Source organism: Cavia porcellus, unplaced genomic scaffold (genome assembly GCF_034190915.1).
Source record: "Cavia porcellus strain 051 isolate PalLab524CR breed Dunkin Hartley unplaced genomic scaffold, mCavPor4.1 scaffold_3, whole genome shotgun sequence".
In the NCBI taxonomy this organism is placed as follows: domain Eukaryota; kingdom Metazoa; phylum Chordata; class Mammalia; order Rodentia; family Caviidae; genus Cavia; species Cavia porcellus.
Window position 1 is genome coordinate 68,535,602 of NW_026947486.1, and position 19,971 is coordinate 68,555,572.

Below are 19,971 nucleotides of genomic sequence, written 5' to 3' on the forward strand. Positions count from 1 at the left end.
AAAAACAAGGAACCAACCAAACAAACAAACAAAAAAACCCCAAAAAACCAATCAAAATAAGATTGTAGAAGAGTAACATTGGGTAGTACATTTCATGTTGCTGTCCTCAAAGTAGTTGCTCATATGACAAGATGCAGGTATGAAAAACTGATCACAAAATACTGGTAAAAATCTTTATTTTTAATGAACTAATAGCAATTTGTAGTATAACTATCTGAATTATTTTGGGTATATATATATATATATATATATATATATATATAACTATTTTTGTGTATTCATATATATATATATATATGTATATATATATTTCCTTTCTTCATTTCTTCATCCCCCATCTCATTTTCTCTTTCTTTTTTGAACAATTTCTTTACATTTCACACTATCTATCATACATTTTGAATCTTACTTTTTCAGCTTCTTACACTAGGGAGACAATATGATGTTTACACGTACACATTTGATTTATTTCACTTACGAGTATGATCTCAAGTTGCATCCATTTCCCTATAAATGTCTGAAGTTTATTCTTTTTTATAGTTGAGTAGTACTCCATTGTATAATACCATATGTTTTTTTTTTTTATCCATTTCTCAGCTAATGGTCATTTGAGTTGTCTGAAATATTTAACTATTACAAACTTTACTGTTATAATCATGAGTGTGTATATATCACTGGGGTATGATGTTTTTAATTCTTCCAGGTAGATATCCAAAAGGGGAATAACTTAGTCAAATGGAACCTCTAATCCTACTTTTCTTTTTCAGGAATCTCTGTATTGACTTCCCCAGTGGGTGCATCAATCTCTATTCTCACCTACAAAGGAGAAGTGTTTTATTCTCTCTACAGCACCTTTAGGAATTCTTACTGATTGATTTCTTGATGTTAGTCATTTTTTCTGGAGTGAGATAAAATCTCAGTGTTGATTTAATTAGCATCTCTCAAGTGACTAGTTATGAACATTTTTTCATATAGTTATTTGCTGGTTTTACCTCGTCAGTTGAGAAGTGTGTATTCATCTCAGATGCACATTTTTGGACTGGGACTTTGAATTTGAGTGGGTGTGATTTTTTAAGAATTATTTATATTCTAGATATAAATTCTTTATTTGAGAGACAGTAGACTGTAACTTTTTTTGCACTCTTGTGTTTTCTTTTTACTCTGTTGATTTCCTTTGTTACGCAGTCTTTCTAATAAGATGAGATCCAAATTTTTGATTCTTTGAAGTATTTCCCATGTAATGTGGGTCTTGTTCATGAATTGTCCTCCTATACCTGTGGCTTAAAGAATTCTACTTAGATTTTATTCCAGTAAATTCAGTTTGTATGTTTTAACATTGAGATATTTGATCCATTTGGTTTTAGACATGGTCATAGACATGGGTCTAATTTTAGTCTTTGGCATATGGAAAGTCAATTTTTCAGGCACCATTTATTAAAGAGGCTAATTTTCTTCCAGTGAATGTGTTTCTAACCTTTGTCAAGCATAAGATGACTTAATGTGTATCGAGTTATTTCTGTATCTTCTAATCTGTTCCATTGATCCTCAGTTCTGTTTTGTTTCTTTTATTTGCCAGTATCATACTGATTTTATCATAGTATCTTTGTAGTATAATTTCAAGTCTGGAATTGTATTGCCTCCTTCCTTGCATTTGTTGCTGAGAATTGTTTTCATTATTTAGGAATCTTCTGATTCCAAATGAATTTTGGGAAGGTTTTCTCTAGTTCTGTGAGGTATGTTAATTGTATTCTCATTTGGATTAACTTAAATCCTTACCACAATTTTGGGAAGATTTTTATTTTCATTATATTGGTTTTTCCTACCCATGAACACAGGATTTTTGATATTCTATTTGATTTCCTTTCTTGGAGTACTATAACTTTCATTGTATAGATGTTTTGCTTTCTTTTTACTATTATACCTAACTTCATTTCATTTTTGGATGCTATTGTGAAGGATATGGTTTCCCTAACTTTCCTCTCAAGGCATTTGCTGTTTGTGAACAGATATGCTGTTGTTTTTTAATTGATGGCTTTGTATCCAGGTGAACTTTTGAATTTGATCATTAAATGTAAAAGTGTTTTGGTAGAAGTTTTGTTTTTTTATGTAGAATATCATGTCTTCTAAGAATAATGATATTATTCTTCCTTTCTCATCCTTCTTCTTTTTACTTGTCTAGTTGCTCTGGCTATTTTTTAAAGAATTATATTGAGTAGTATTGGTTACCATGGAGATCCTTGGTTTGACATTGATGCTAGAGTGAAAGTTTTCTGTTTTTGATCATTTAGTATGGTGTTGATGTGTCACAGATGAGTTTATCAAGTTGAGATGAAGGATAACTATACCAATTTTCCATAAGTTTTTTAAAAATCCTGAATGGGTGTTGAACTTCATCAAATGCTTTTTCTCCATCTATTGGGATTATTATGTGACTTTTGTCTTTGGTACTGTTTTTTATTTAATTTTTTTTTTTTTGTTACTGGGGAATTGAACTCACAATCTTGCACTTTCCAGGCAGGCACTTATGCCAATGAGCTAAATGTTTTGGGTACTTTTAATATGGTGTATTACATTTATTGATTTATGTATATTGAATAATATTGCATCCTTGGATGAATCCTACTTGATTTTGCCATATACTCTTCATTATTTGCAGCACTCTGTTTGCCAGTGTGCTATTTAGGATTTTTGTGTCAATTTTCATTAGGGAAATTGACCTGTAGTTTCCTTTCTTGGTTGGATTCTTCTCCGGTTTTCAAATCAGTGTAATTCTTGCTTTCAGTCATGATTTTGGAAATAATGCTTTCTTTATGTTTCCTTGAAGAGAGAGTTTCAGCATTTGTGGCCTTAGAGTTCCCTGAAATTCAAGAATTTAAGAGAGAATGCACTAGAATGTGGACTTTTCATTGTTAGTAGATTTTAATTACATTGTCAATTACATTGACTGATACAGGGTTACTTAGAATTTTTATATTTTCTTGATTTAGTTCTAGTAATTCAATTGTGGTTAGAAATTGTCCACTTCTTGTGTTTTCCATTTTATTAGTATATAGGTTCTCATAGTGGGTATTGACAATCGTTTGAATTTCTGAAGGGGCTGTTGTCATTTCCCCATTCTCATTTCTTTTTTAAAAAATTTTATTTAAAGAAGTACTAAGCAAAACAGAAAATGGGTAGAAATAATGCATATGTTCAAAGAAAAAATAAACATTAAGACATCACTAGTTGATGTTTACATACTGTCTTCTTACAAACAGCTGTTCAAGATACAAAAGTGGAACATATAAAATAGGAATTCAAACAATGAGTCTGCAAATAGTTCTGTTCCACTATGCAACAAAAGCTTAGTAATATGGCTATCAATCCTATACACTTAAACATGCATGAAGTTATCCATATCTTCATTTATGTTGAGATTAAACAAAGCAAAGCAGACTAAAATCATTCTGAACAAAGAATAATAATATTGCTGGATTTCGCATCATGACACTCCAGAATCAGCATTGGTTACTGTAGTGTCTTTTTTTCCTTCAAAGTATTGTTCATTTCATCATGTGCCATAGATCTGTTCTTGTAAACTGTTTATAGGTTTTATGCAAGCATGAGTCTTCACGTGTATTTCTATCCTTTCTATATTAGAGGGAGAAACAGAACAAAGCAGGACAGAACAAAACATATTCCTATAGACACATAAAACTAAAAAGATATGTAAAACTGCTGTACAAGGAGTCCTACCATGTTTACTGTGTTGTCTCTTGTTATCATCAATAGAACTGGCTGTATCATCAGATAAAGTATAATTCAATATATCAGTACATTACAGTATTAATAGAAATAGAACTTTATAGGTAGTGTAGAACTACAAAACCAGGTAGTAATCAAACAATAATGGGTATCATAGTGAATCATTGTCATTTTCAGTATAGTAGTCTATACTCTCTGACTTGATACTATCAACCTTCGGAGTTTTGAATAAAATCTGTCAATAACAAACAGCCATCAAACTAATCAGATTTAACTTAAATCAGTCATGATATAACAGTATAGGTTATACAGGACTCCCAATTAAGTTAATAGGAAATTAAAGATGATTACTGTGCTATATCCTGATATTTTGGGGATAGCTGTATCTGTCCTCAGATCTAATGCTTGCATACAAATTCAGACGGAATAAGTTCAATCTAAGCAGAGTGGTGCGAGTAATATGGGTTTTAATTCCTGATACACTATTAGCAATATCTTCTGCTGTCTTTTAAAAGAGTATTTCTCCCCTTTTACTGCCCCAGGGTGTACTATACATTTTTGGGTCTCACCAACACCCTTTTTTTTATATTGGGGGGGGGCAACCTGATATTTACCTAAGCATTTCCAAACTTTCTCACTCCTGGGTTTGATTTCTAGTTATATTTCTTTACCTATTAAAGCCTGTCTTTCCAATCTACCCATAAATACTGGTCCAGTTTCCCCTATTACTCTCTGGTTCCCTATCCCATAGAGTTCTGTTTTCTCATATTTGATTTTCGGTCCATATATCCTTCTTCAGGTTAATTATATTTTCTATAAAGAGCATCTTGGTGGACCCTACCTCTTGATCTACTTTGCCTATGATTCTCTCTTTTTATCCTTAATTTAGTGTATCTAGGCCATCTATACTAGAAATTATATCCAACCTTCTCTGCTTCATTTCTGTTGTGCTCTTTTTCTGCCATTAGTTGTCTGTTTGTCTTTTTCATTTTGCTTTTTGCTCCATTCATTGGGGCCTCTCTGCCACTTTTCCTGAAATCCTGGTGTTTTTCTCTCTCTTTAGAATGTCCTATAGTATTCTCTGTAGAGTTGGATTGGTGGTTGTGAATTCCTCCAGTTCCTCTTTATCTTGGAAGCATCTTGTTTCTCCATTAATTTCTAGGGACAATTTTTCAGGATACATCAATCTGGGCTGGAGGTTATTTTCTTTCAGGGCTTGGATTACTTCCCTCCATGCTCTTCTCGATTTGAAGGTTTGTGCTGAGAAGTCTGCCATAATTCTGATGAGCTTTCCTTTATAAGTAATCTGTTTCCTGTCTCTGACAGCTTTTCATATTTTGTTATAATATTCAATTTCTGGGATCTTGATTATTATATGCCTGGGTGTAGTTCTGTTTTGGTTGTAGGTGACTAGAGTTCTGTATGCCTCATACATCTGAATATATTTTCGTTTTCCTATGTTTGGGAAGTTTTCCTTAATTATTTCTGTGAGTAGCCTTTGTAGTTCCTTTTTTTGTATCCCTGCTTATTCATTCATATTCTTACTCTCAAGTTATAGATCCTCTTGTTGTCTTCTAGCTTTTGTATTGTTACTGCTGATTTCCTTGTTATTTTAAAGAAATTTTTCCTTTCATGATCCCACATTGCAAAACTGTCCTCCAATTTGGATAATCTATCCTTAGTTTTTTTTTTTTTTTCTTTTGTCTTTTTCCTTTTCATCGGTACCAGGGATCGAACTCAAACTCACGACTGCCTGCTTGCAGGGCAGGCGCTAATGCCACTGGGTTAAATCCCCAGCCCCTATCCTTAGTTTCTTTCAATCAGTTTTGTTGGCTTTCAATGAAGTTTTTGATTTCCTGGTAATCTCTTTGAACCTGCTTCATGTATTCTGTTTTCTCTATTTTCTTCATGAAACAGTTCTCCCCTTTTTTATGTTCTTCCCTTCTCTGTTTTTTCTTGAGAGATGCTTAGCTTGTCTTTTGTTATTCTACTTATATCTTCCTTTACTTGGTTTAATACTTCACTTTTGAACTCATCTATGAAGTCCTGAAGATATCGCTTTATGTCCACTTGTGCCATGTCTGATATTTCATGTTTGCCGTCCTCAGTCTCCTTTGCATTTACCTTTCATGGATCAGTGTTCTCAGGGTTGGTGGCTAGGTACCCTTTCTTGTTGCTTCCTCTTCTCATATTTTTTTGTTCCTTCCATACAGGTGTATATAGGAATCTCCAGTTTCTTTCTTTGTTGGTTACAGTTCCACTGAAGCCTGTTGACTAGATGCTCCCACCCATTGCATTGTGCTATGGAGATACAGACTAGGGAAGCCTATGCTGGGCCCTCCCCTCCAGGTCAGTCAACCTGCTGAGGGCTTCAGTGCATGAGAATGCACTATCAGACATAGGAACTTGGTTTGTACTAGCCTACTTGGTCTCAGTCTGGGGCATGACCCAGGTTAAGTGCTCCCCACCAATCCCACTTGAGAAAGGAGCAGCTGAATGAAGTCACTGCAGCTCTTTGTTCTCACTAGTCTGCCCGGCCCCAGAATGTCATCTGTTGGAGCTCCTTTTCTTATGGAAGGGTTTTATTTCCATCACTCACCACAGGTAGATGCAAGTTCCCCATCAGCTCAGTTCTCCATTTGGTTCACGGACTCCCATCCTCAGTGTGAGTGAGTCTCCTGTAAGTTGGAAATGGCGGTGGGCTTTGTATCATGGTTTTAATCATTAACGTAGATAGCCTCAGTTCAGCAATAAAAAGAAACACAGATTCTCCTGTGGGATGGAAATCACTGGGCAAAATTTGGGTTCTCGAGGTGGAGTGCAGGTGGCTGAAAGGCCACACTGGGGTCACTGAGCAGGGGCCAAATAAGCCTGGAGGGACCTTACCATGGAGTCCTTTGCATGCTGAAGGGCCCCTATCCATCTCTGAGTGATACGCCAAGGCTTCCCTATGGGATAGAAATTGCTGTGTGCACGTCTGGCCCGCGAGATGGAGCACAGGTGGCTGTCTGTTTTGGTTACTTTTTTCTCATTGCTGAGACAAAATATACAACTTTCAAAATGAGAGAAGAAAAAGTTTATTTAGATTACAGTTTTTTGAAGGTTTTAGTCCATACTGAGCTGACTTCATGACAGGGTGGTGTAGCTGAGCATTACATGTTCATGGAAGACATAAGAGACAAGAGGAAAAAGTGCAAAAAGGGGAGGAGCAAAGAGAGAAGACTGTTTCTGTCCCTTATATTGCATGTAGGTTACACCAATTTGGATATAGCACTCACACCCATAATCCTAGCACTGGACCATTAGTCATTCACAAATTCTAGAAGCCTATCTGTATAACTGCATGAGGCTTTGAGGAAACATTCATTCTCCAATCATAATAGTGAAATAACCAGAAAAACTATTTTTCAGAATCAATGGAGAAATGAGATACTTTCACAACAAAGAACAACTGATGAAATGGTTGACCAGCAATCCAACACTACAAAGCCTAATAAAAGATAATCTATACATAGAAAAAAATGACCATAATTCTAAGAACAACAGCACAAAGAAATCACCAAGCAAGGCATTAAATTAAATAGAGGAGAAAAGCAGGGAACAAAGATCAGGAAAATAACACAACAAAGATAAGCCAATATATATCACTCATAAACATTAATGGAAAATCCAATAATATGCTGTATAGGAGATATAAGTATAGCTCAAAGGGAAGTGTATAAAGTGAAAAGCAATGGATGGAAAATAAAACTGCAACAGCAAATCAGGAAAAAAACAGTTGTAGATATTCTGTTTAAGACAATATGAACTCAAACCAAGAAAGATCAAAAGAGATAAAAAAGTTCACTACATACTTGTTAAGATAAAATGACAAGAGGAAAAGATAACAATCATAAAAACAAATGCACCAAATATGGGAGCAACCAAATATATAAGACATATGTTAATGGATATACCAAGCCAAATAAGCAATAACACAATTATAATGGAAGACCTTAACATCCCATTGTCACAGAGACAGATCAACTAGACAAAAAGTTAGCAAAGAAATAACAGAACTGAATCAAACTTGTGAATAAATGGACTTGGTGGATGTGTACAAAGTATTCCATCCAACATCATCTGATTAAACATTCTTCTCAGCTTTACATAGGACATTATCAAAGATAGACCGTATAGTATCCCATAAAACATGCTTAAGTAAATTCAAAGGTATTGAAATTATCCCATATACAATATCTGATCACAATGTAATGAAACTGGAAATTAATGACAAAAGAAATCAGAAAACCTACTGCAACATATGGAAATTAAGTAGCCATTCCTTTGCAACCAATGTGTTGCAGAGAAAATTAAAGAAGAAAGCGAGCAATACAGTCTGACAAAAATGCAATTTGCCAGAACCTGTGGGATGTAATGAAAGCGGTTCTCAGAGGGACATATATACCAGTGAATCTCTTTTTTACTTTAAAGAGAATAAAACAGAAGAGGACAGAGCAAAGCAAATCAGAACAAAACAATACAAGCAACACAGCACTTTACAACCAGACAACTGGACATCAAAAGTAGCTATCATAATGTCTCTTTTCTTCTAAATAGTTGAGCATACCTTCATATACAATAATAACAAACATAACAATATAGTATAAAATCATTCAAATGAATGAAAACATTACAGGACTTCAAAACCAAATAATAGGAAATGAACAATGGCTACCATAGTATCTCATTTTCCTCAAAATTTGTCTATGCCATCACACATAATAAAAATCAAATAAAACAGAATAAAACCAATCAAACAAATGAATGAAAGAATTACGACTTCAAAGCAATATAATAGGAAACCATGATTACCACAATACATCCCATTATATTCAAAATAGCTGTCTCTACCACCTGACAGCATCAAATCTGACAAAACAAGACAGCACAAAGCCAAACCTAACAAAATTGTGTAAACAATGCAAGAGTTCAAGATAAGACAATAAGAAATTGAGAGTAGTTTCTACCTTTGCCTCTCAGGTATTTCCTCCCCTTTGCTCTTTTTTTTTGTCTTTTTCCTTTTTATCAGTACCAGGGATCCAACTCATGACCTCACACTTGCAAGGCAGGCACTTATGCCACTGAACTAAACCCCCAGCCCCAAACAAACAATTATTATTATTATTTGGGTTCCAGGGATCAAACTCATGACCTCACGTTTGCCAACCAGGCACTTATGCCACTGAGCTAAACCTCTGGCCCCATTTCATCCGCTTTGCTCTTACATTAACTATTTTGCTTTTGGATTCCATGAACTCCTTCTCTTTCTTATGCCAGGGTTTACGTGTATGAGTTCAAACTGTTTCATCCATGAACATGATCTCCAGTTGTGTCCATTTACCTACAGGAGCCTTGAGATGAAAATACCACATCTTTCTTATCCATTTGGTCGATGGGCATGTTACTCTTGTTTCTTGTTTTTTTGTCTCCTGTCACATGAAACGATTATATTCCCTCTCTTGATTTTTAGTCTATGAATTTCATTTCCAGTTAAATGTGTTTCTTGTATGAAGTGTGATGGATCCTATTTCTTGATCCATTCTTTCTGTGTCTCTTTTTATTACTGACCTGAGGCCATGTACATTAATGGTTACAACTGGCATACATTGGTTTGTATCTGCCTTCCTATCCTCCTGTTGTTGGCCCTCCACTTTTCCCCTTCATTCAATGTCTGTCTTTTTGGTGATCCTCTTCTGCTGCTGTTCCTGGAACTATGGCCATCTTTATCTCTCTCTAGAATACCCTTTAGCACTTTCTGTAGGGTTGGATTGGTAGTCATGAATTTCTTCAGTTATTCTTTATCATGGAGATATCTTATTTTTCCATCACTTTTGAAAGATAGTTTTGCTGAGTAGATCAATCTGGCTTGGAGTTGTTTTCGTTCAGGTTTGAAACATTTCACTCCAAACTCTTCTTGACTTGATGGTTGGTGTTGATAAGTCTTCTGTGACCTGTCTCTTTTCTCTAACAGTTTTTAATATTCTATTATTGTGCTGAATTTCTGGGATCTTGATTATTATATGTCTGAGTGTATATTCACTTTGCTTATGGCTTGTTGGAGTCCTCACCTGCATGCCAGATCGATTTCCCATGTTTGGGAAGTTTTCTTCTATTAGTTCTGTGAATATCCTTTTAATTTCACTTGTGTTGACCCCTAATTCTTCACCTACACCTACAATTCTTTTTTTTTTTTTTTTGTCTTTTTCATTTTTATCTTACTGGGGATCGAACTCACGACCACCTGCTTGCAAGGCAGGTGCTTATGCTGCTGAGCTAAACCTCCAGCCCGCCTACAATTCATTTTTTCACATCATCTTACAGCTGTTGAGTTGTTATTTCCTGATTCCATGCTATTTTTAAGAGATCTTTCCTTTCACAGTCACTAGCTGTAATCCTATCTTCAAGATTGGAAAGTTTGTTTTCAGTCTCTTTCAAGCAGTTTTTCAAGGTTTTGATTGAATTTTTAATTTCCTGCATCTCTCTTTGAATCTGTTTCATGCATTGTGATTCTTTTATACTTCATTCAAGATTTCCATCATTTTCCTATGCTCCTTTTTTTGTCTATGTCTTCTTCAGATTTGTTGAAGAGTTCTTTCAGTACATTTGTGATTTCTTCTTTTATCTGAGACATTATTTCTGATTTCACTCTTTTTACAATCTCATGAAGTTATTTTCTTAATTCAGTTGCTATCCTCTCAGAGATTTCGGTTGTTTGACTTCTATTTGCTTCCAGGACTGTATATCCAACACTTATTCTGTGTGGGCTAGAAGTCTCAGTTTGCCTTTTTCTCCTTCATATTAACATTCTCCTGGGTTCTTCCCAAAAGCGGGTTGTGGTGCCCCAGGCACTTCCTATGCAGGCTGCCCCTAGGCAGTGTAGGGGGATGAGACAGGGACCTGAGTTCCTCTAATTCCAGATTTACAGGGAGATAGCAGGGTGTGGAGCAAGATTTTCTAGACCTATGCAGCTACACTGTGCCTTTGCTGATGATTTGGGTACATGGAATATGGGGCTGCTTCTCAGCCTGTGTGTCTACACAGGGATTCTCACAATGGTGGCAGACACACAGGAGTGTGTTTGTCTGATTGTGCTAGTGGGCGATGGCTGCCTGAAGGAACCGAGAGCCTCCAGTAGTGGCCTACAGATGCACAAGGCTTACCCGGCTGTGTGACCCTGCTTCTGCTGGCTGCCTGCAGGAAAGAGCCTTTTAGTGGCAGCTCCTTGAGTGTGAAGGCAGATCTGCTGTGTAAGACGGGCGTCGTGAAGGAGACCTCAAGGACTCAGCTCTCATGCAAGAACAAAGGGGTTTTTATTATTCCATGCGCATGGGGTCCTCCGAACAGGTGGGAATGGAGAACCCCGAGTGTAGGTGAGGCGGGTGCTTTTAAGGGGAAAAAAACGCAAAGCAAGCGTTTTTTACAGAAGCCAATCATAGCAGTTAGAGCGGGATAGTCAGCGGTTTGTCTATTTGTGGTTGGTTAGTTCATAAGGGATGACCAGCGGGTCAGAGTTGATTAACTGTCTTGTTCTGCACAGCTTATCTTTAGGACACCTGGTTTCTGTATGGTTCGAGTTTGACATACTTTACAACCCTGATTAGCATAATCAGCAGGCTTTATCTCTGAGTTCCCTGGCACAGCGCAGCCCGAGCATATCACAGTTGCATATGTTTTCTTTTTTATCCTCCCTCGGGGCTGAGTTTGGACTAAGTCATGAGGCCCAGTTCTGTTTCTAGCTGAAAAACAGCATCTTGTTTTTAACCTTTAAATTTCTGGTCCTTCAGCTGGTTCTCTCTGCCCATGCTGGACGCCTACAGGATGCGGCCTTTTGGGTGCAGCACACAGCAGGCAGCGTTGGATCCGCCTGTCTCCTTTGACCCACACTGGGCACAAGGAAGAAAGGGCCTTCAGCTGGAGGTGCCAGCAGGCAGAGGCCACTCTTCTGGTTCTCTCAGCCAGTGCTGGGTGCACAGAGGAGAGGGCCTTCCAGTGGTGGTGCCTGGCAGGCAGAGGCAGATCTCTTGGTTCTTTTGGCCCTTGCTGGACACATAGAGGAAAGAGCTTTCTGGTGGTGGTGCCCAGAAGCCAGAGCCATATCACCTCATAGCAGTGAATTCTCACAAGATGAAAACACAATGTGCACAAATAAGCTAAATTTTAAGCTTCTAGAAAAAGAAGAGTAACTCAATGCCAAAGCCCATAGAAGGGAGGAAATTATACAGATCAGGGCAGAAATTAACAATTAAGAGATGTGTAACTTATCAACCAGCAATTTCTTACCGTTTGTTTTTCTGTAAGTTTGTATCATTTCTACCCTTTTTTAAAAATCTCCATGTATTCTTTTGTTTCCTTTTCTTTAAATAAAAAATTTAAAAAAAAAAAAAGAATTAATGAATTGGAGAGTTTGTTTATGAAAATAACAAGTAATACAGAAATATCCTTAGCCATTCTTATAAAAAAGGAAAGGAAATAAAATCATTCAATGAGGAACAGGGTGAAATCACTACAGATTCTGTAGAAATTGAAAAGATTTTCAATACTTACTTTGAAAATCTTCACTCTCGTGGGGTGGAAAATACAGAATAAATGGATAGATTCCTAGATATGTATGAATTTCCAAAGTTGAATCAAGCACAATTAAAAATTCTTAATAACAATCAATTAAGGTGAAAACATACTAACACCTCAACAATGAACTAAAGCTCAGGTCCTTATATATTTGTGGCTGAATTATATAAGAAGTTAATACAAAATTTAACAGCAATACTTCCCAAACTATTTAATGAATTCGAGAGGGAATCAATTTTATGTTATTCATTCTAGTAGGTTATTATTACCCTGATATCAAAAACTAGAAAAAGATCAACCAAAAAAGAGAACTACAGGCCAATCTCACTAATGAATAAAAAGGCAAAAATTCTCAATAAAACATTGGCAAACAGAACGCAACAAATCATCAAGAATTTTATACACCATGAGCAAGTGGAATTCCTCTTAGGGATTCCAGGGATGTTTCAGCATATGCAAATCAATAAATACAATAACCCATATCAATAAATCAAAGACAAAAATCTCATGTTCAACTCAATAGATGCAGGAAATGTTTTTGATAAAATCCAGCACTCATTCATAATAAAACTCTATGTAAAATCAGAATAGATGGGCATTGACTCAATCCAACAAAAGCTATCTATGATAAAACAACAGCCAAATAATACTAAATGGAAAAAAAAACACAAGGTTTCAACCTAAATTCAGGTACAGGACAAGAATGCCTATCATCACTGCTCCTGTTCAATATAGTTTTGGAAATGATAGCCAGGGCAATTAAACGAGAGACATAAAAGGAATAAAGATAAGGAAGGAAGAACTTAAACTATCATTCTTTGCAGATGACATGATACTCTATGTAGAAGAACCCAAAAATTCAACCTAAAGACTTCTTGATTTTTTTTTTTGTCTTTTTCCTTTTTATCGGTACTGGGGATCGAACTCATGACTGCCTGCTTGCAAGGCAGGCACTTATGCCACTGAGCTAAATCTCCAGCCCTTATGACTTCTTGATTTAATAAGTAAATTCAGTGGTGTAGCTGGATACAAAGTCAATACTCAAATATCATTAGCACTGAACAGTTTCTTGCCAATACAGAGTATTTATTGTAGATTTTGTTTAGATCAATTTTACATGTCTATATCTGTTAATCTAGGCAACCCCCTTGATTATATCCATTGTCAAATTTCTATCATCTTGTTTTATAAACCTATCCTGTTACTGTATTTGGTTTCTTATTGTTTGTCTGTCTGTGTTGTTTTTTTGTTTTTCTTTTCTGTGTTTTTTTAATCTTAAGTGAAAAATAAAAACTCAATAGCATTCCTGTACACAAACAACAAACTCACTGAGAGAGAAATAAAGGTAACCACACCCTCCACAACAGCATGCAAAATACTGAAATACTTAGGAATCAGTCTAACAAAGAATACAAAACATTTATTCATTGAATATTATAATACTCTGAAAAAAGCAATTTAAAAGGATTTCAGAAAATGAAAAGATATTCCTTGTTAATTGGTAAGAAAAACAATCATTGTGAAAATGGTAACACTTCCAAAATTGTTGCACAGATTTAGTGCAATTCCAGTAAAAATACAATTAGCATATCTCATGGATCTAGAAAACTCATTACTAAAATCCATCTGGAACCAGAAGTGACCTAGAATAGATGTGGCAATCCTGATAAACAAAGGAAAGGCAGAAGGCATCAAAATTCCTGACTTGAAATTATACTACAAACCTAGTATGATAAACTCAACACGATAGTGGTCATAAACAGACCTAAGAATCAATGTAATAAAGATTCAAACACAACTAGAAACATCATCAGTTGTCTTTGACAAAAGTGCCTTACATATTCATTGCAAGAAAGCCTCTTTTATAATTGGTACTGGAAAAAATGGTTTTCCACATGTTGAATACTAAATCTAGACCCTTGTGTATCACCATGCACTAAACTAAACTCAAAACAGGTCAGAGGGTTGAGCAAACTGAAGGGCTGCAGAGCATGCTTCATCTATCTGTGCAGCATTGGTGCACTACTAGGTACCTGGTAAGGCTCTGCCCAGCAATGTCAAGTAGCCAGGGAGACAGGTCCTGGGAGGGCCCGCATCATGTCATCTCAAACAACTGGGGAGCTTCAGTGAGCCCCATGGTACAAGCTGAAAGCCTGCACAGCATACTTCACCTAGCTGTGCAGCTTTGGTGCACTGCTCAGAACATGGTAGTGCCCTGACCAGTAACCCCAAGAAGCTGGAGATCCTTGGTGTACTGCTTAAGTTTTCATAGGGCCCCACTCAGTGACCCCAAACAGCCAGGGAGCTTCAATGTGACATGTGGTGTGAGTTGAAGGCCTATGCAGCATACTCTAATTAGCCATGCAGATATGTTGCACTGCTTTGAACCAGTTAAGGACCAACCCAGTGAGCCTAAAATGCCAGGGAGCCTTGGTGCACCATGTGGGGCATTGTGAAGGTGCATCCAACAGGCTCCATGCATTCAGGTGCCTCAAAGTGCAACTCGGGATCTAGCAAAACCTGCTTAATGACCCGCACTCAGCTGGGAAATCCTCTCCAGTATGGACAGATACCCTTAACACGGGAAACAAGTGAAATTTTGCATTCAGCTGCCCGGGGAATACAGGAAAATGACAAAACAAAAGTGCAAAAATGCAACCTCAAACCTAGCCCGTCTCAAATAAGCCTAGGAGATAGGGACATAGAAGAAAGTATGAGCAACTGAAGCTGTAAAGGAACTCAGATCAGATACAGTCTCCCAGGTAAAACAAAAAATGATGAACATAATGAAAGAAATGCTGAGCACATCCAAAGAAGACACAGTTAAAAAATATAGATGCATGGCAAAACATTAAACATTGCACCGAAAGCTGACAAAGCCAACTCAATGAATGTGAAGACAGACTTTCAGACCTCAGACTTCGAAAACAAGATTGAAGCTAGTGTACAAGAAAGAAAAGCCTTTTCAAAGCAAGTAATCAAGAATAACATTTCAACAGTTGCAAGATGATGCAATGAAACTAAATAATATCGATAGGTTAAATGAAAAAAATGACAATATAAATGATATAAACAAAACTATTTATAGAAGCAATAGCAGAAAATTTCCCAAACATGTGAAGAGAAACTGAAATATAGATAAATAAAGCCTACAGAAATATAATTAGCCCTAACCAAAATAAATCCACACCAGAAATATACTAATCAATATCCTAGAAATCCCATATAACAGCAGAATATTAAAATAAAAAGAAACAAATTAACTATTAAGGAAAGCCCCTCAGAATCACAGTCGATTGCTCAACACAAATAATGAAGTCAAGAAAAGCAGAGGATGAAGTATTTCAAATCATAAAGGAAAATAACTTCCAAATCAGATTGATGTAACTTGCAAAACTATTTTTAAAATCAATGCAGAAATATGATATTTCCATAACAAAACAGCTGCAGAACTTCATGACTACCAAATCAACCTTACAAAGAATACTGGAACATATTCTAGATAGATATAAAATAGCTATAACCTCAAGAATACCAGCAGAAAAGACCACCAAGAAGAGCAAACAGTTAAGCAGATGGGAAGGGTAAAGAACCAACACCAGAAAGATAACATGGCAAAATTAAGCAATATATGTCACTTATAACCATTAATGTAAATGGCCTCAACTTACCTATTAAAAAAAACAGATTGGCAATAGATCGAGAAGCAATATCCAAATATGCAATGTCAAAAATCCCATTTAAACCAAAAGGAAATTCATAGACTGAATGTCAAAGGGTAGAAATTAATACTTCATCCAATAGAAATTACTCAAAAGAGAAGGGGTCGCTATTATGGTTGAATAAATGTGAACTTCAACCAACAATGATCAAAAGAGATAAAGAAGGTCACTACGTGCTGCTTGGAGCAAATTTTCAAGAGGAACAGATAACAATATTAAATATATATGCAGCAAATATGGGAGCCCCTTACTATATGAAACAAATATAAATACAAATGAAAAATGAAATAAGGAATAACACAATTGTAACAGAAGACTTAATATCCCATTGACACAGACAGATCAAATAGACAAAAAAATTAGCAAACAATTAACAGAAGTGAATAAACCTTATTAACAAATGTACATAGTAAATGTGTACAGAGTGTTTCAACCAACAACATTAGAATATACATTCTTCTCAGCTTCACATGGGACAATCTCTAAAAAAGATAATTTACTAGTCCATAGAACATGCTTAAGTAAATGCAAATGAATTGAAATTATCTCATGTCTATTACCTGAACATAGTGACATGAAACTGTAAATTAATGACAAAAGAAACTGCAAAAATCCATAAAAACATAGAAATTAAATAATACACTCTTCAACAATCAATGGGTCACCGAAGAAACTAAAGAAGAATTTAAAAATGTCTAGAAGCAAACAAAAATACAAATACAAATTATTGGAGCCTGTAGGGTACAATGAAATTAATCCTCAGCATAAATTTGTTGCAGTGAATTCCCATATCAGGAAAACAGAAGGAACACAAATAAAGCACCTGATGCTATACCTCAAACAGCAAGAAAAAGAAGAGCAAGTCAAGCCCAAACCAAACAAAGGGAGGAATTGTAAAGATCAAAGCACAAATTAATGCAATGCAGACTAAGAAAACAACACAAAGAATTAATGAATAAAAGAATTAGTTCTTTGAGACAATAAATAAAATTGATAAGCCAAAGACAATCTTATCAAAAAAGGAAAAAAAATTCAAATTCATGCAATAATGAATAAAAAGGCAGAAATCTCTACAGAACATGTGGAAATACTGAGGATCATCAATATTTTCTTCAAAACTATTTGCTCCCATAGGGTTGTTAACCCAGAACAAATGGACTGATTCCTAAAAACATATGAATTACCAAAGCAGAATCAAGAAGAGGTAAAACTGCTGAATAACTCAGTTTCAATTAATGAAATTGAAAATGTAGTTAGAAGCTTACCACCAAAGAAAAGCTCAGGTCCTGATGGATTCACAGCTGAGATCTACAAGAAATTCAAGGAATATTTAATACCAACACTCCTCAAATTCTTCAATGAAATTGAAAGGGAATCAATTCTCCCTAACTCAGTCCTGGAAGCAAGTGTTACCCTAATACCCGAAACAGAGAGACCCAACCAAAAATGAGAACTACAGGCCAATATCCCTAATGAACATACATGCAAAAATCCTCAGTAAAATAATGGAAAACAGAATGTAGTAAGTCATCAAGAAGACTATACACTAGGACCAAGTGGGATACATCCCAGAAATGTAGGGATGGTTCAACATATGCAAATCAATAAATGTAATACACCATATAAATAAAACCAAATATAAGAATCAAAAGATCATTTTAATGGATGCAGAAAAAGCTCCTGATAAGGTCCAACACTCATTCATGATAAGAATCCTACAGAAAATCAGAATAGATGGTCTTTACCTCAATATGATGAAAGATGTCTATGACAAACCAACAGCCAGCAACATATATATGTTCAAAACTTGAAACTTTCACAAAACTTTTACACAAAAGACAAACTTACTGAGAGAGAAATAAGGGAAACCACACCTTCACAATACCATCAAAAAAGTGAAATAATTAGGAATCTATGTAACAAAGGCAGTAAAAGATATATTCAGTGAAAAATACAGTACTCTGAAAAAAGAAATCAAAGAGGCTCTCAGAAAATGGAAAGCCATCATGGATAAAAAGGAAAGAAATCATTGTGAAGATGGCCATTCTCCCAAAATTTTTATACAAATTTAATGCAATTCCAACCAAGATACAACCAGCTTACCTTACAGAGCTAGAGAATTCATTCCTAAAATTCATCTGGAACCAAAAGAGAACTTGAATAGCAAAGGCAATTCTGGGCAAAAAGGAAAGGGAGAAGGTGACACAATCCCTGACTTGAAGTTATACTCCAAAGCTACTGTGATAAAGTCAGCATAGTAGTGACATAAAAACAGACCTGAAGATCAATGGGATACATTAGAAGATACAACCACAACTACTAACACACTCTGCCACCTTATCTTTGACAAAGAGAGCAAACATGTTCCCTGGAAGAAAGATAACCTCTTTAATAACTGATGCTAGAAAAACTGGCTTTTTATATGCTGAAAACTAAAACTAGACCCATGTCTATCACCGTGCACTAAATAAAAGTCAAAATGGAGCAAAGATCTAAATTTTGAAATAGAAACACTAAATCTGCTAATAAGATAGACAGAATCTTTGAAGACATAGGGGTAGCAGATACAAAGATATGAACAAAAATCAAACTGCCCGGAAACTGGGATGTCATCATATTGAAAAGTTTTTGCATTGTCAAAAAAATTGCCAACGGAGTAAAAATTAAATCCATGAATTGGGAAAAAGTCTTATTCAACTGTCCCTTAGGCAAATGACTTCTATCTAGAACATATAAAATCTTTTTAAAAATCAGGCCCTTAAAATTCAAAAACCCCATTCAAAAATGGACATCTGAGATGAGTGCATATTTATCAGCTGAGGAAATAGAAATCCAAAATAAATATATGAAAAACTGTTCAGCATCATGGATCATTAGAGAAATATAAATTAAAACAACACTGAAATTCCGTTTCACTCCAGAAAGAACGACCGAGATCAGAAAATCAACCAATAACAAATGCTGGAGAGCTGTGGGAAAATAGGAACTTTTTCTGTTGGTGGGAGCATAAATTCATGCAACTAGTATAGAAACCATTGGAAGGTTCCTAAAAAAGCTGGGATTATAGGTCCCATGTGATCCAGCTATCCTGCTTCTGGGCATGTGCCCAGAAGAACTGAAAACCTCATACCACAGTGATGTATGTGCAGCCATGTTTATAGCAGCACAATTTGTAATAGCCAGATCTTGGAAACAACCTAAATGCCCATCACCTGAAGAATGAATAAAAAAATGTGTTATTTTTATACAATGGCGTACTATTCAGCTATAAATAAGGATTATACTGAGGCTTTTATAGGTAAATGAATGTGACAAGAAAACATTCATAAGTGAAATAAATCCAACTCACATGTGTAAATACCATATTGTCTCCCTATTGTAAGAAACTTAAAGAATAAATAAGATCCAAAATCTTTAATAAATATTGTGAAAGGGTAAGAAACTTCTCTCTCTCTTTTTTTTATTTAAGAGGAAAAAGAGAAAAACACAAAACAAACCAAAGCGGTATAAGGGTACACGTAATACAGAACTACAAAACAAAACAAAACAAAACAAAACAAAACAAAACAAAACAAAAAAACATAACAGTAAGAAATCACCGTTAGTAGATTACATATTATCATCTTGAAAATAGTTGCTCAAATCACAGTATCAAAGAATACAAGGTGGACATTAAAACAGGGAGACTGCAAACAGCTGTGTTCAATGATCCAAAAACATTGATATAGTCAGCTATTTAACACCCCTAAACACACTTGCTGTTATATCCGTTAGACCTCTTTTTCTTTTTTTTTCCCTCTCTTTTTTACAACAAAATTTACACATTTTGGATTTTATTAATCCTTAGTGCTTATTACTTTTTTGGGGGGCGGGGAAAGAATACAGTCAAATATGG